General features: G+C 44.4%; 1 protein-coding gene across 1 annotated transcript in view; it reads left to right on the top strand.

The window, feature by feature from the left end:
- Positions 1-11278: 11278 nt before the first annotated feature.
- Positions 11279-17419, top strand: part of wdfy4 (WDFY family member 4) — a 318819-nt gene continuing 312678 nt past the window's right edge. The window contains exon 1 of the mRNA XM_043678828.1: positions 11279-11381. The gene's annotated coding sequence lies outside the window, so the exon portion shown is untranslated. The remainder of the gene's footprint in view (positions 11382-17419) is intronic.

Below are 17419 nucleotides of genomic sequence, written 5' to 3' on the forward strand. Positions count from 1 at the left end.
CCATCCCCTGAATCAGCCTGGTAAACCTTCACTGCACTCCCTCAAGATCAAGACTGCCCACAATATTCTAGATGTGGCCCAAAACCACCAAGAAAGATTGGTGCCAATGCATTAACCCAAGCTTCTCAGAATGCCTTTATAATGATGGGAACTAGGGTGAGGAGTTGCCATTAAAACGTGAAGGTAGACAAGCAGGAGGCTGGAAGAACACAGCAAGCCAGGCAGCATCAGGAAGTGGAGAAGTCAACGTTTCAGGTGTAACTCTTCCTCAGGTCATGAAGTTCTGGAATTCCCACCTCAAAATTCTTTTTATCTCACTCTTTTCTAAGACTCTCCTTAAGTGTCTTGGGTCATTTGTCATGTTCAGGGCACCATATAAATACAAGCTGTGTTTTGGAATCATAGGGTCATACAACACGTAAACAGACCCTTCGGTCCAACCAGTCCATGCCGACCATAATCCCAAACTAAACTAGTCCCACCTGTCTGCACTTGGCCCATATCCCTCCAATCCAAATATCTTTTCAGTGTTGTAATTGTACTTGCATTCACCAATTCCTCTGGAAATTCATTCCACTTACTAACCACTTTCTGTGTAAAAAGGTTGCCCCTCATGTCTTTTTAAAATTTTTTTCCACTCACCTTAAGCATAGACCCCTGGTCTTGAAATCCACTACCTTAGAGGATAAGACCCTTACTATTCACCTTATCTATACTCCTCATGAGCTTATAAACCTCTATAAGGTCACCCCTCAACCTCCTACACTCCAGTGAAAAATCCCCGACCTATCCGTATAATTCAAACCATCCATATTTGGCAACATCCTGGTAAATCTTTCCTCTCTAGTTTCATAATATCCTTCCTATAACTGGGTGACCAGAACTGGACACAGTACTCCAGAAGATGGCTCACCAACTTCAACATGACGTCCCAACTCCTATACTCAATATTAAAATCTATCTTAAGCTTTAGGTCACCTCCTCTAATGTCTCTTTATGGGCTTGAAACCAAATTATTCTGTTTGAATAACTTCTTGTGAAGCACCTTGAGTCAATTTACTATGTTAAAAATACCATATAAAAGCAGTGTTTTTGCTGTATGTGGTACATACAGCTTTTGTTTTAATGCTAATTCACTCATCTACCATGTGACATTTCTAGTCTCCTGGAATCTCTCTCACATTTTGATATGATGACTGCAATTTCTGAATCATAGAATTCCTACGTGTGGAAACAGGCCATGTGGCCCAACCAGTCCAGTCCACACTGACTCTCTGAAGAATAATCCACCCAGACCCATTCCCCTACGCTATTACTCCAGACTAATGCACCTAACCTACACATCCCTAAACACTATGGACAATTTAGCATGGACAAACCACCTCACCTGCACATTTGGATTGTAGGAAGAAACTGGAGCAGCTGGAGGAAACCCACACAGACACAGGGAGAAGACGCAAACTCCACACAGACATTCACCTGAGGCGGGAATTGAACCTGGACCCTTGGCACTGTGAGGCAACAGTGCTAACCTATGAGCCACCGTGCTGCAATAGATTAAACAAAATTTATTCAACATTTCCAGGGCAAACTGATGAACAGTAACAAATTGAAGTCAACTGGCTTGCTGATACTTAGAAACTGCTAAATTTTAATATGTAATTAACACTATTGAATTCAATTACTGCCTTGCAAGTCAGCACTGCTCACTTCTATTATAGTGTAGAGCTCCTCTCACACTGCTAAGATTTTCTAAAATATGTAGATTTAGCCTTATCTGAAGCAAAAACCCCAGATCAATTTCTGAAGTCACCTAGAGTTGATTCAAGTATTTAGAAAGCTCTAGGAACACTCTCATATTGACATTTCACTATGTACCTGACCAGCATGACCCTGACCTAGCTCAGAGTTGGTTTGCCTATTGGTTTGCCTTTTGCTGTCTGAGCTAATTATCATCCCTTGCAGAATCCCACATTCCTGATGTCAGTTATATCCAATAGTAAGCTAATGTCGCAGAGAATCCAAAATGAGGCCCACGAAAGAGCTTGAACTGCGAAATTGAGGACTGCACTCCAGTGCAGTTCTGTGGTGCTGTCTTAGGGATGAGATGTTAAAGTGAGAGCTATCTACCCTGTCAGGAAGATATCAAAAATGCTGCACCATGGGGCCCTCTCCCTGGTGTCCTGACCAATATTTATCCCTCACCCAATGTCACAAAATCAGAAGATCTGGGCATAATCACATTGCTTTCATGGAGCTTGCTGTGTGTATAATAACTGCTGCATTTCCTACATTCCAATAGTGACTACATTCTAGGGAGTACCACATTGGTTCGAAAGTCATTTGTGGTGCCTGGTGGTCAGGAAACATACAACATCAATGCAAGTCTTTATTTTCCCCCATACTAGAGTTTTTTTTAGCTTGCAGATTGAAAGGTTCTTGACTGCGGCTCAACATCATTTTAACAACAACTGAACACAGAAGTACCATGGTGCAAATGCAGGCAACTTTGCCCATCGTGCCTGCACCAGCTCAATTATCTGATCTGGCCCTATTATCCAGTCCACCTTTATTATCCAAACAGGCTCTATTATCCCATCCGGCCACATTATCTAATTTGGCTCTACTACCCAGTTTGTCTCTATTATCCAGTCCAATTGGGTTATCCAGTCTGGCCTGTTATTCCATCCAGCCCCATTATCTAATCCGGCACTATTATATAGTCCGGCCCTACTATCTAATCTGGCTCGATTATCCAGTCCGGCCCTACTACCTAATCTGGCTCTATTAACCAGTCCGGCCCTACTACCTAATCTGGCTCTATTATCCAGTCCGGCCCTACTACCTAACCTGGCTCTATTATCCAGTCCGGCCCTACTATCTAATCTGGCTCTATTATCCAGTCCGGCCCTACTACCTAACCTGGCTCTATTAACCAGTCCGGCCCTACTACCTAATCTGGCTCAATTATCCAGTTCGGCTCTATTATTTAAACTGGCTCTATTATCCAATCCGGCTCTAATACCTAAACTGGCTCTATTATCCAGCCTGGCCGTACTATTTAATCTGGCTCTATTATCCAGTCCGGCCCTACTATCTAATCTGACTCTATTAACCAGTCCGGCCCTACTATCTAATCTAGCTCTAATATCCAGTCCGGCCCTATCATCTAATCCGGCTCTATTATCCAGTCCGACCCTACTATCTAATCTAGCTGTATTATCCAGTCTGACCCTACTATCTAATCTGACTCTATTATCCAGTCCGGCCCTACTATCTAATCCGGCTCTATTATCCAGTCTGGCCCTAATATCTAATGTGGCTCTATTATCCAGTCTGACCCTACTATCTAATGTGGCTCTATTATCCAGTCCGGCCCTACTATCTAATCCGGCTCTATTATCCAGTCCGGCCCTACTATCTAATCTGACTCTATTATCCAGTCCGGCTCTACGATTACTCTGGCTCTATTATCCAGTCCGGCCCTACTATATAATCTGACACTATTATCCAGTCCGCCATTACTATCAAATCCGGCTCTATTATCCAGTCTGGTCCTACTATCTAATGTGGCTCTATAATCCAGTCCAGCCCTACTATCTAATCTGACTCTATTAACCAGTCCGGCCCTACTATCTAATCAGACTCTATTATCCAGTCCGGCACTACTATCTAATCCTGCTCTGTTATCCAGTCCGGCACTACTATCTAATCCAACTCTATTAACCAGTCCAGCCCTACTATCTAATCTGACTCTATTATCCAGTCCGGCCCTACTTGCTAATCGGGCTCTATTATCCAGTCCGGCCCTACTATGTAATGCGACTGTATTATCCATTTGGCCCTTCTATCTAATCTGACTCTATTATTCAGTCCAACCCCACGATCTACTCTGGCTCTATTATCCAGTCCGGCCCTACTATCTAACCTGACTCTAATATCTAGTCTGGGCCTACTATCTAATCTGACTTTATTATCCAGTCCAGCCCTACTATCTAATGCGACTCTATTATCCACTCCGGCCCAACTATATAATCTGACTCTATTATCCAGTCCGCCATTACTATCTAAATCCGGCTCTATTATCCAGTCTGGCCCTACTATCTAATGTGGCTCTATTATCCAGTCCGGCCCTACTATCTAATCTGACACTATTAACCAGTCCGGCCCTACTATCTAATCTGACTCTATTATCCACTCTGGCCCTATATCTAATCCGACTCTATTATCCAGTCTGGCCCTACTATCTAATCCGACTCTATTATCCACTCTGGCCCTATATCTAATCCGACTCTATTATCCAGTCCGGCCCTACTATCTAATCTGACTCTATTATCTAGTCCGGCGCTATTATCTAATCTGACTCTTTTATCCAGTCCGGCCCTACTATCTAATCTGACTCTATTATCCAGTCCGGCACTACTATCTAATCTGGCTCTATTGTCCAGTCCGGCCCTACTATCTAATCCGGTTCTATTATCCAGTCCGGCCCTACTATCTAATCTGACTCTATTATCCACTCTGGCCCTATATCTAATCCGGCTCTATTATCCAGTCCGGCCCTACTATCTAATCTGACTCTATTATCCAGTCCGGCCCTACTATCTAATCTGACTCTATTATCCAGTCCGGCCCTACGATTACTCTGGCTCTATTATACAGTCCGGCCCTACTATCTAATCTGGCTCTATTAACCAGTCTGGCCCTACTATCTAATCTGACTCTATTATCCATTCCGGCCCTACTATCTAATCGGGCTCTATTATCCATTCCGGCCCTACTATCTAATCCGACTCTATTATTCAGTCCGGCCCTATTACCTAATCTGGCTCTATTAACCAGTCTGGCCCTACTATCTAATGTGGCTCTATTATCCAGTCCCGCCCTACTACATAATCTGGCTCTATTATTAAGTCCAGCCCTACTATCTAATCCGGCTCTATTATTCAGTCCAGCCCTACTATCTAATCTGGCTCTAATATCCAGTCTGGCCCTATGATCTAATGTGGCTTTATTATCCAGTCCGGCCCTACTATCTAATGTGGCTCTATTATCCAGTCTGGCCCAACTACCTAATCTGGCTGTATTATCCAGTCCAGCCCTACTATCTAATCTGACTCTATTATCCAGTCCAACCCCACGATCTACTCTGGCTCTATTATCCAGTCCAGCCCGACTATCTAATCTGACTCTATTATCCACTCCGGCCCAACTATATAATCTGACTCTATTATCCAGTCCGCCATTACTATCTAAATCCGGCTCTATTATCCAGTCTGGCCCTACTATCTAATGTGGCTCTATTATCCAGTCCGGCCCTACTATCTAATCTGACACTATTAACCAGTCCAGCCCTACTATCTAATCTGACTCTATTATCCACTCTGGTCCTATATCTAATCCGACTCTATTATCCAGTCCGGCCCTACTATCTAATCTGACTCTTTTATCCAGTCCGGCGCTACTATCTAATCTGACTCTTTTATCCAGTCCGGCCCTACTATCTAATCTGACTCTATTATCCAGTCCGGCCCTACTATCTAATGTGACTCTATTATCCAGTCCGGCCCTACGATTACTCTGGCTCTATTATCCAGTCCGGCCCTACTATCTAATCTGGCTCTATTAACCAGTCTGGCCGTACTATCTAATCTGACTCTATTATCCATTCCGGCCCTACTATCTAATCGGGCTCTATTATCCATTCCGGCCCTACTATCTAATCCGACTCTATTATTCAGTCCGGCCTATTACCTAATCTGGCTCTATTAACCAGTCTGGCCCTACTATCTAATGTGGCTCTATTATCCAGTCTGGCCCTACTATCTAATCTGACTCTATTATCCAGTCCGGCCCTACTATCTAATCTGGCTCTAATATCCAGTCTGGCCCTACGATCTAATGTGCCTCTATTATCCAGTCCGGCCCTACTATCTAATGCGACTCTATTATCCAATTTGGCCCTACTATCTAATCTGACTCTATTATCCAGTCCAACCCCACGATCTACTCTGGCTCTATTATTCAGTCCAGCCCTACTATATAATCTGACTCTATTATCCACTCCGGCCCAACTGTATAATCTGACTCTTTTATCCAGTCCGGCCCTACTATCTAATCTGACTCTATTATCCAGTCTGGCCCTATATCTAATCCGACTCTATTATCCAGTCTGGCCCTATATCTAATCCGACTCTATTATCCAGTCCGACCCTACTATCTAATCTGGCTCTATTATCCAGTCCGGCCCTACTATCTAATCTGGCTCTATTATCCAGTCCGGCCCTACTATCTAATCCGGCTCTGTTATCCATTTGGCCCTACTATCTAATCTGACTCTATTATCCAGTCCGGCCCTACGATTACTCTAGCTCTATTATCCAGTCTGGCCCTACTATCTAATCTGGCTCTATTATCCAGTCTGGCCCTACTATCTAATCTGACTCTAATATCCAGTCCGGCCCTATTACCTAATCTGGCTCTATTAACCAGTCTGGCCCTACTATCTAATCTGGCTCTAATATCCAGTCTGGCCCTATGATCTAAAGTGGCTCTATTATCCAGTCCGGCCCTACTATCTAATGCGACTCTATTATCCAATTTGGCCCTACTATCTAATCTGACTCTATTATCCAGTCCAACCCCACGATCTACTCTGGCTCTATTATCCAGTCCAGCCCTACTATCTAATCTGACTCTATTTTTTTTTTAACCCCCACACTACCACCTAAGTGCGGTAGTGCTTATTTTATCCCCAGAACCCATGGTGTGTGTGTGCAGGTGTGAGACACAGTGAAAGACAAAGTGCACGAATCTTTATTCAATTTCCACCACCAGGAAGATAGGAAAACACCCGGGTGGCCAGTGACAAACACTGCCCTTCACATCAAAGGGCAAGCACACCTGTTTTAAGGACACCCGGGCTCTAACGTAGCCGCGGAAGAGGGGCAGGCAGTCGGCCTTAACGACCCCCTCCACGGCCCGCTGCCTGGATCTGTTAATGGCCGGTTTGGCCAGGCCCAGGAGCAGACCCACGAGGAGGTCTTCAGACCTGCCCTCCTTCCTCCGTACCGGGTGTCCAAAGATCAGGAGCGTGGGACTGAAGTGCAGCCAAAAACAGAGGAGAAGGTTTTTCAGAAAATCAAAAAGGGAGTGCAAACACCCACACCCAATATATACGTGGTCCACGGACTCCACAGCGCCACAGAACAAGCAGTTGGGCTGGGAGTCCGTGAACCACCGCAATCTGCGGTTGCAGGGGACTGCTGCGTGCAGCACCCTCCACCCCAGATCCCCGAGAGAAAGGGGGAGGACTCCCGCGTAGAGAGCCCTCCACTGGGGATCCCCACCGCCTGGTGGCAAATGGGCACGCCAAGCCGTGTCCGGACGGTGGATGAGGGAGAAGAGGTGGACGGTGTGCAGCAGCAGTCTGTACAGGGCGCTTCTTTTTATTTCCCTAAACAAAACAAAGTTAAAATTTCGGAGGCGGCTCAGGTTGTGGGGCACAGGCTCCCGCGGGAAGTACGGGACCTTGGGGCCAATGTGAAATTCCGTCCGGTCTGGGGTGAGCGTGGACGGGATCCCACCGCACACCTGAGTGTCCTCCAACTGGTGCACTACGTCGGGTCCGAGCACCGCCGTTTTAAGGCGTCGGATGGCGGTGGCCACGTACTGGACGTCTACCGCTGCCCTAATCTGACTCTATTATCCACTCAGGCCCAACTACATAATCTGACTCTATTATCCAGTCCGCCATTACTTTCTAAATCCGGCTCTATTTTCCAGTCTGGCCCTACTATCTAATCTGACTCTTTTATCCAGTCCGGCCCTACTATCTAATCTGGCTCTATTATCCAGTCCGGCCCTACTATCTAATCTGGCTCTATTATCCATTCCGGCCCTACTATCTAATCTGACACTATTATCCAGTCTGGCCCTATATCTAATCCGGCTCTATTATCCAGTCCGGCCCTACTATCTAATCTGACTCTATTATCCAGTCCGGCCCTACTATCTAATCTGGCTCTATTACCCATTCCGGCCCTACTATCTAATCGGGCTCTATTATCCATTCTGGCCCTACTATCTAATCCGACTCTATTATTCAGTCCGGCCCTATTACCTAATCTGGCTCTATTAACCAGTCTGGCCCTACTATCTAATCTGGCTCTATTAACCAGTCTGGCCCTACTATCTAATCTGACTCTATTATCCAGTCCCGCCCTACTATCTAATCGGGCTCTATTATCCAGTCCCGCCCTACTACCTAATCTGACTCTATTATTCAGTCCAGCCCTACTATCTAATCCGGCTCTATTATTCAGTCCAGCCCTACTATCTAATCTGGCTCTAATATCCAGTCCGGCCCTACGATATAATGTGGCTCTATTATCCAGTCTGGCCCTACTATCTAATGTGGCTCTATTATCCAGTCTGGCCCAACTACCTAATCTGGCTCTATTATCCAGTCCGGCCCTACTACCTAATCTGGCCCTATTATGCAGTCCGGCCCTACTATCTAATGCGACTCTATTATCTAGTCTGGCCCTACTATCTAATGTGGCTCTATTATCCAGTCCAGCCCTACTATCTAATCTGACTCTATTATCCAGTCTGGCCCTATATCAAATTGGACACTATTAACAAGGCCGGCCCTACTATCTAATCCGGCTCTATTATTCAGTCCAGCCCTACTATCTAATCTGGCTCTATTATCCGGGATTGAATTCAAGAGTCGTGAAGTGATGTTGCAGCTGTACAGGACTTTGGTTAGGCCACAGTTGGCGTACTGTGTGCAGTTCTGGTCGCCTCACTTTAGGAAAGATGTGGAAGCTTTGGAGAGGGTGCAGAGAAAATTTACCAGGATGTTGCCTGGAATGGAGAGGAAGTCGTACGAGGATAGGTTGAGAGTTCTCGGCCTTTTCTCGTTGGAACGGCGAAGGATGAGGGGTGACTTGATTTCAGTCCAGCCCTACTATCTAATCCGGCTCTATTATCCAGTCCGGCCCTACTATCTATTCTGGCCCTATTATCCAGTCCGGCCCTACTATCTAATGCGACTCTATTATCCAATCTGGCCCTACTATCTAATGTGGCTCTATTATCAAGTCCAGCCCTACTATCTAATCCGGCTCTATTATTCAGTCCAGCCCTACTATCTAATCTGGCCCTATTATCCAGTCCGGCCCTACTATCTAATGCGACTCTATTATCCAATCTGGCCCTACTATCTAATGTGGCTCTATTATCAAGTCCAGCCCTACTATCTAATCTGACTCTATTATCCAGTCTGGCCCTATATCAAATCGGACACTATTAACAAGGCCGGCCCTACTATCTAATCCGGCTCTATTATTCAGTCCGGCCCTACTATCTAATCTGGCTCTAATATCCAGTCTGGCCCTACTATCTAATCTGACTCTATTATCCAGTCCGGCCCTACTATCTAATCGGGCTCTATTATTCAGTCCGGCCCTACTATCTATTCTGGCCCTATTATCTAATGCGACTCTATTATCCAATCTGGCCCTACTATCTAATGTGGCTCTATTATCCAGTCCAGCCCTACTATCTAATCTGACTCTATCATCCAGTCTGGCCCTATATCAAATCGGACACTATTAACAAGGCCGGCCCTACTATCTAATCCGGCTCTATTATTCAGTCCAGCCCTACTATCTAATCTGGCTCTAATATCCAGTCTGGCCCTACGATCTAATGTGGCTCTATTATCCAATTTGGCCCTACTATCTAATCTGACTCTATTATCCAGTTCAACCCCACGATCTACTCTAGCTCTATTATCCAGTCCGGCCCTACTATCTATTCTGGCCCTATTATCCAGTCCGGCCATACTATCTAATGCGACTCTATTATCCAATTTGGCCCTACTATCTAATGTGGCTCTATTATCTAGTCCAGCCCTACAATCTAATGTAGCTCTATTATCCAGTCCGGCCCTACTATCTAATCTGGCTCTATTAACCAGTCCGGCCCTACTATCTAATCCGGCTGTGTTAACAATTCTGGCCCTATTGCCTCATCCGGCTCTATTTTTTTTTGGAGGGAGAATCCCTGTTTATATATTTTTTTTTCCTTTTTTATATTTTAACCCCCACACTACCACCTAAGTGCGGTAGTGCTTATTTTATCCCCAGCACCCATGGTGTGTGTGCAGGTTGGAGACACAGTGGAAGACACAAAGTGCACGAATCTTTATTCAAATTCCACCACCAGGAACATCCGGCTCTATTATCCGGTCCAGCCCTATTACCTAATCTGGCTCTATTATCCAGTGTGGCCTGTTAATCCATCCGGTTCCATTATCTAATCCATCTCTATTATCTAATGCTGTTACCTAGCACTTTCAATGTAATGAAATACCCCTAGCTGTTCCATGGGAACATTTTTGAACTAAGTCTGGCACCAAGTAACTGAAAGCTTGGTGCAAGAGGTTGATTTTTAAGAATGCCCAGTGGTTTGAGGGAGACATGGAAATGTATGATTATAGAGACAGGAGTAGCTGGGGTTTCTTTGTATGGAAAAAGGTTTAAAAAAAGAGGCCGTGTTGTACAATTCCAGAATGTGAGGCTGAGGTAACCTATGGTGGAGTGATTAAAATCTGAGGCCAGAATTGGAGGAGAATAGATATCTCAGAGGAATGTAGGCTGGAAGAGATTACAGCGATTGAGCAGGGGAAGTGCATGAAGGGGTTTGAAAACAAGAATGAGTAAAACACCTCAAATATTTTTATAGCAAACAGATTCAAAGAGACAGGTAACATTATAGTGTCTCCTTTTCTTTAAACAAAACTATTTTGCTCTGGGGTTGCTTAACAATGGTGTCTGGATGATTAATCTTCCAAATTGAAATAAGCTTTAGCAACGAATTTTATTTTGATTAAAACAGATTGCCCGTCGTGTTAGGTGAAGGGGTAAATGTAGGGGAATGGGTCTGGGTGGGTTGCGCTTCGTCGGTGTGAACTTGTTGGGCCGAAGGGCCTGTTTCCACACTGTAAATAATCTAATCTAATCTAAACCGGATAACAGTGGGTACTGCAGTTGCTGGAGGTTAGAGTCGAGAGTGTGGTGCTGGAAAAGCGCAGGATCTGAGGAGCAGGAGAGTCGGCGTTTCAGGCAAAAGCCCTTCATCATGCCTGGTGCAAGTCTTTTTCCCAAAACATCGACTCTCCTGCTCCTCGGATGCTGCCTGACCCGATTAAGACGGATGTCGATTGTGTGTGTGTGTGTCAGCCAGCCCTCGACAAGGTGTTCCCCAGAAAGACAACTCCCAGCAGAGTTTCATAAAAATAAAAGTTGTACTGTGGTTCGGAGAACTTCAGTTTCAGGTCGATCCACCTACGGAGGGCACAAATTCTAAAAGTAAGTCCCAGTTCATGCAATTTCATTGTAGGAAACTGACTCAGTCTGGGAGTTGGCCATTGGCTGGGTGGACACTGAACGAGTCGGTGCTGGGGGAGATTTCTAAGTCGCAGAAGCGGAACAAGCGACAGTTTGAGCAGACCACCAAGTTCCTCCTGTGTTATTTATTTTCAACAAAAAAAAATACATTATTTGAAACACAATTTACAAAACACGGAGGAAGCGAAACTTGGCGCTCAGTCGGTGAAACTGTCAAGTGACACATTGTATGCAAATTGTTTCTCTCAAATGTAAAAAAAAAACATCTGGTCCAACAATGTAAAACAAAAGTGTCCCACGTTTACAGTTTCCTTCATCTTCTGACGAGGTGGGTCTTAACTTTAACAAAACAGTTCTAGAGTAAACTTCTGGATTTTTGAGGGGGAGCAGAGTGTCGAGCTGCAGTAATTCAATTCTGTTTCAAACAATCAGAATCAAAAATGAATGTTAACATGCTTTACCCAAAGTTCGGGGACCCCGAAACCCTGCAAATCACTGTCAGGTCTAAATCCACATCTGCACCAGAAATAAAGAGTCTGTATAAAAGCCAATCAGCCCTTTGTTGCTTTTGCGTTATAATTCGAGAGCTGCTTAAAAACAATGCAAATGTTTCAAGGAAAGAGGCGCTTCCAAAACATTATCAACAACAATTTTGTGCATTGATGCAGCGCCGCCAATCTGGTAGAAACAACTGCAGGAATTTCACAGGGCAGTTAATTAGCAGACATAATTTGACAATGAACCACATCAGCTTGTTTGGCCAGAGTGTGGCAGCCCTTTGTCCAAGCGGCCAGTTTAAGGTCTGGCTTGAGCGTGGAGAGATTTAGCGAGGGAGTTCAGGAGAGTTGGGCCCAGATGGCTCAAGCTACAGCCCTCAGTCCTGATCTGATAAAATTCAGGTGTAAGAGGCCACTATCACGGGAATGCAGAGATCTTGGGGTTTTCTGCTGGGGGAAATGGGAGGGATGTGGGGATACCTATTTGGGGGAGAGTGAGGGGTGAATAAACAATGTTGGCTTCTTGCCAATCTACGGCAATGGGTATGATTTTTGCCACAATAGTTAGCATGAAGTCTGTTGTTTTTGGCATGAGAGTTGTCCGAACTGTGTTCGAAACAAAAACACAAATTGCTGGAGAAACTGAGCAGATCTGACAGCATCTGTGAGGACAGAAACAATGTTAACATCTTGTGTCCAGTATGACTGTTCTTCAGAATCTGAGATGTTAACTCTGTTTTTCTCTCTACACAGAAGCTGCCAGACCTGCTGCGTTTCTCCAGCATTTTCAGTGTTGATTTTAGATGTCGCTTGACTGTTAATCCAGAGACCTGGGTTTCTGGGTTCAAATCCCGATACAGCAGATGGTGGAATTGAAATTCAATTTTTTTAAAAAACTTTAATTAAAAGCCTAATGATGACTATGATTCGATTGTCAGAAAACCTCACCTGGCTCACTAATGTCCTTTAGGAATGAAAGCTGCCAAATTACCCTGGTCTGGCCTACATGTGACTCCAGACCCACAGCAATATGGTTGTCTCTTAGCTGCCCTCTAGGCAATTAGGGGTGGACAATATATGCTGGCTTTGCCTGTGATAACCACACCCTGTAAATGAATTAAAGAAAAACTTTTGATGAATCATCATCACGCTGGTAGAGGTCTGGTAGATTTAGGATCAACATGATATGAATTTGCTCACATTATGGGACTCTAATTGCACTCAGTATATATAGTCCCCCCCCCCCCGCCCCCGACGTCTGTGTAAGTAAATGTGCACCTATCTCAGCATTTAAACACTTTTTTAAATGGAAGTGACAACAAATAATTGGAACTTGGTCAATTGGGCAAGAATGGAGAAAGAGCAAGTAGTTGTAAATGGATATTTAAGTGGATACTCTTTTGACAGAAGGTCCGGGGAACCCCAGAGAGACAGTGTAAATGATATTAGAGTCTCTGCAAAATACAAAAGAATATTCTGTTGCAGCTGTGAGGACATTGGGAGAATCCTGTAAGTTGACAAAAACTTTCTAGGTTTTTCAAATACAAAGACATAAGGGTGGTTCTTCAAGTTTCCTGCTTGTTGCCTGAAGTATCATCAAGTTTATTGAAATCCGAATACCCCACTTTGTGATTGATATTGAGGTAACCAATAGCCTGTCTGCTGTTGATGAATTAACAAGGGCAGTCGTATGACTTATGGCAGCCATTTTTATATCTTATTGTTCATTCATGGGAAGTGGGCGTTGCTGGCTGGGGCAACATTTATTGCTCATCCCAGTTGCTGTTAAGAGGGTGAAGGTGAGCTGCCATCTTGAACTGCTGCAGTTCATTTGGTGCAGGTTGAAGCCACATTATTTATATGTCTGGTCCGTCTCAGTTTCTGATCAATGGAAATGTTGATAGGGGATTCAATGCCAATGAATGCGAAGGGGCAATGATTAGATTCCATCTTGTTGGAGATGCTCATAGCCTAATATTTTCACAGCTACTCTTCAGCCAAATGTGGATATTGTCCACGTCTTGTTGTGTTTGAACATGGATTGCTTCAGTATCTGTGGAGTCATGAATGATGCTGAACGTGGTGTACTCATCGGTGAACATCCCCACTTCTGACCTTTTTGATGGAGGGAAGGTCATTGATGAAGTAGCTGAAGAGAGTTCTGCTTCTTGTAGTGATGTCCTGGAGCTGAGGTGATTGATCTCCAACCACTATAAACATCATTCCTACAATCAGGTATAAATCTAACAGCAGGGAGTTTTCCCTTGATTCCCACTGATTCTAGCTTTGCCAGGGCTCATTGATGACACCGTCAGTCAAATATGCCCTTGATCGCAAAGGGCTGTCGCTCTCACCTGCCCTCGGGAATTCAGCTCTCTTGTTCATGTTGGAAGCAAGTCCGTGATGAGGTCAGGAGCTGAGTGACCCTGGCAGAGCCCAAACTGGACATCAGTGAGCAAGCTATTACTAGCACTGTAGATGACACCTTCCATCACTGATGAAGAGTAGACTGATGGGGTGGTATTTGGCTGGGTTAGATCTCTGCTGCCTTTTTCTTTACAGGACACACCTGGACAATTTTCCACATTGTTGGGTAGGTGCCAGTGTTCTAACTATACTAGAAGAGCTTGTCTAGGGATGTGACAAGTTCAGAGCACATGTCTTCAGTGCTATTGCTGGTGTGTTGACAGGGCCCACACCTGCATCTAGGGCCTTCAGTGATTCCTTAATATCATGTGGAGTGGATCAAATTAGCTGGAAACTGGCATCTATAGTGATGGTAAGCTCCTGTCTATTATTTAAAAGTCAAATTAGCCTTTTTTATAAATAAAATTATGATTACTACATTTGTTCCTTTATTGATCTTATAAATGTTGCCATTTCTGGAACTCTTTTTCTTGGGGAAAAAACACATTTTAGTTCATGTTTATGCTTATCTGCTTGCTTTTAATTTTGTTTTTAGTGTCTCTTACCTTGTAGCAGTTTTGCATCCTGAGAAAACTACATTCTTTGTGGATTGAGGTACAGAGCACCACATTCCAGAGATAAGAAAGGTTGGACAAGTTGGAGCAATGGTTTCTGTGTTGTACATCTCGGACTTAAACCCAGACTTGCTGGGCCAGAGATTGAGATCAGCAATTGTAAAGTCATAACCATCTGTGACGGTAACTGCTACATAATTGCCAGAAGCAGAGCTCTTTCTATTCTACATCACACCAAACAGGAGAAAGGAACGTCAGTTCATTGTCCTTTGTCCACTCTTCTTCCGTGTTACCTTGGCAATGAAAGAGACAGCGTCTCACCCTGCGGGTTTCACTCTCACTCACGATCATGGCTGACGTGGCATCTTCTCTCAGCTCAAGAAAGGATTGTGCAAGTGCTTTCATGTGGCCAGGAATATATTTGTGTTTGTGCATTGGGCATTTTGTGTAGAGAATTTGCCTGCAGTCCATTCAGGAGGTCAGTGTGAATCTGTGAGCCGAACAATTATGTTTTTTTTTTCATTCCATTGCAGTGTCAAATGAATTTTGTAAATCAGATGTTTCCTTTGCAGTACTGATTTTGGGACTCTTGGCGGGGGGGGGGGGCAGTTGTAGTGTGCCTGCACCTGGCCCCGCAGGTCTGGGTTTAAGTCCTACTTGGGTGTTATAGAGACATACAACACGGAAATCTTTGATCCATCTTGTCCATGCTGACCAGATATTCTAAATTAATCTTGTCCCATTTGCCAGCGTTTGGCCCATATTCCTCTTAAACCCTTCCTAATCATGGACCTATCCAGTTGTCTTTTAAATGCTATCGTCGTACCAACCTCCACCACTTCATCTGGCAGCTCATTTCCCTACACTCACCACTCTCTGCATGAAAATGTTGCCCCTTATGTCCCTTTTAAATCCCCCTCCCCTCAGTTTAAACATGTGCCCTCTGGTTTTGGACTACCATATCCCAGGGAAAAGACCTTGACTATCCATTCCCCTGATGATTTTATAAACCTCTATAAGGTCACTCCTCAGCCTTCAATGCTCTAAGGAAAACAGCCCCAGTCTATTCAACCTCTCCCTATAACTCAAACCTTCCAACCCTGGCGACATCCTTGTAAATCTTTTCTGTCTGCAACCTTTCGAGTTTCACTGCATCTTTCCTATAGCACGGAGATCAGAATTGCACACAGTATTCCAAAAGTGGCCTAACCAATGTCAAAACAAGTTGGTTGAAAAACTGTTTTTTTTAAACCAAGATTTCTGTCCAGATGGTAGTTCCTACACTGAATGTTGGTATTTTAAAACTCAATGCGCAATAAGAAGAAATTGGGGGACAGCATAATCTTTCAGTTTGATTGGGATTATGCATTGGATCCTTATTAGAGATATTTCCATCATGGTATTCAGTGTGGCTCAAAGGATAACCATAATTGCCTCTCAGAGAGTGGGTTGTGGTTTCGATCCCCACCCCAGTGACTTGGTGACGGAATCCAGGTTCAGCTGGTTTAGTTAAGGGAGTGCTGTGTAGTTGCAGGTGCTACCTGCATGGGCGGCACGGTGGCTCAGTGGTTAGCACTGCTGCCTCACAGCATCAGGGCCCCAGTTTTGATTCCAGACTCTGGCGACTATGCAAACTCAACACAGACATTCTCCCAGTGTCTGCATGGGTTTCCTCCCACAGTCCAAATATGTGCAGGTCAGGTGAATTGACCATTCTAAATTGCCCATAGTGTTAGGTGCATTAGTCAGAGGGAAATGAGTCTGGGTGGGTTACTCTTTGGAGGGTTGGTGTGGACGTGTTGAGCTGAAGGGCCTGTTTCCATACTGTAGGGAATCTAACCTAACCTTTAATTGTGCATCTGAACCAATGCCCCAATTTTAGCCCAGCGTACAGCCATTCATTGAAATGGAAGTGGAATTTCAAAAGAATATACAAAATAATGAATAAACATATCTCAGGCCAGTCCAAATTACATATGAACATATATTGAGTGAAATTTCTGTTAGCTGTCAATGATCTGCTGTTGCAAGAGATGGTGCCATGAAATGTCCAGTAATTGACAGAGTTTTGTTGGTATGACAACAGTTACATATGGGAAAAAACAGGAACTCAACATTTTTTTTGAGCTGAAGAAATATTCCGCTGCGGCAACACTGAATCTGAATCTGTTTGAAGAATGCAAATTTTGCATGAGGCCTTATGAATTCTGCTCTGTTTCTCCTCCCTCCACATTCTCCCCCCTGCGACTGACAGTCTCAGCACTCCCTTTCTCCTCCCCACTGCTCGGGTTAAACGGAAACTCTCTTCTGTTTTGGTTTGCCCATCTTAAATTGCAGTCCAGTCACTGCTGGCGAGTGTGTTGGCGATGAGCGTGAGCTTCCAATGTGAAAGACAGTCGAACTGTTTTGTATAATCTGAACAGAGAGCAGAGGAAGAGCCAACCTGGTTCATCATGCCTGGGTTTGGCTCTTTGAAAGAGCTAACCAATTAGCGCCTCTCCCCATCCTTTCCTTGCAAGTT

Source organism: Chiloscyllium plagiosum, chromosome 38, assembly GCF_004010195.1.
Source record: "Chiloscyllium plagiosum isolate BGI_BamShark_2017 chromosome 38, ASM401019v2, whole genome shotgun sequence".
NCBI lineage: Eukaryota > Metazoa > Chordata > Chondrichthyes > Orectolobiformes > Hemiscylliidae > Chiloscyllium > Chiloscyllium plagiosum.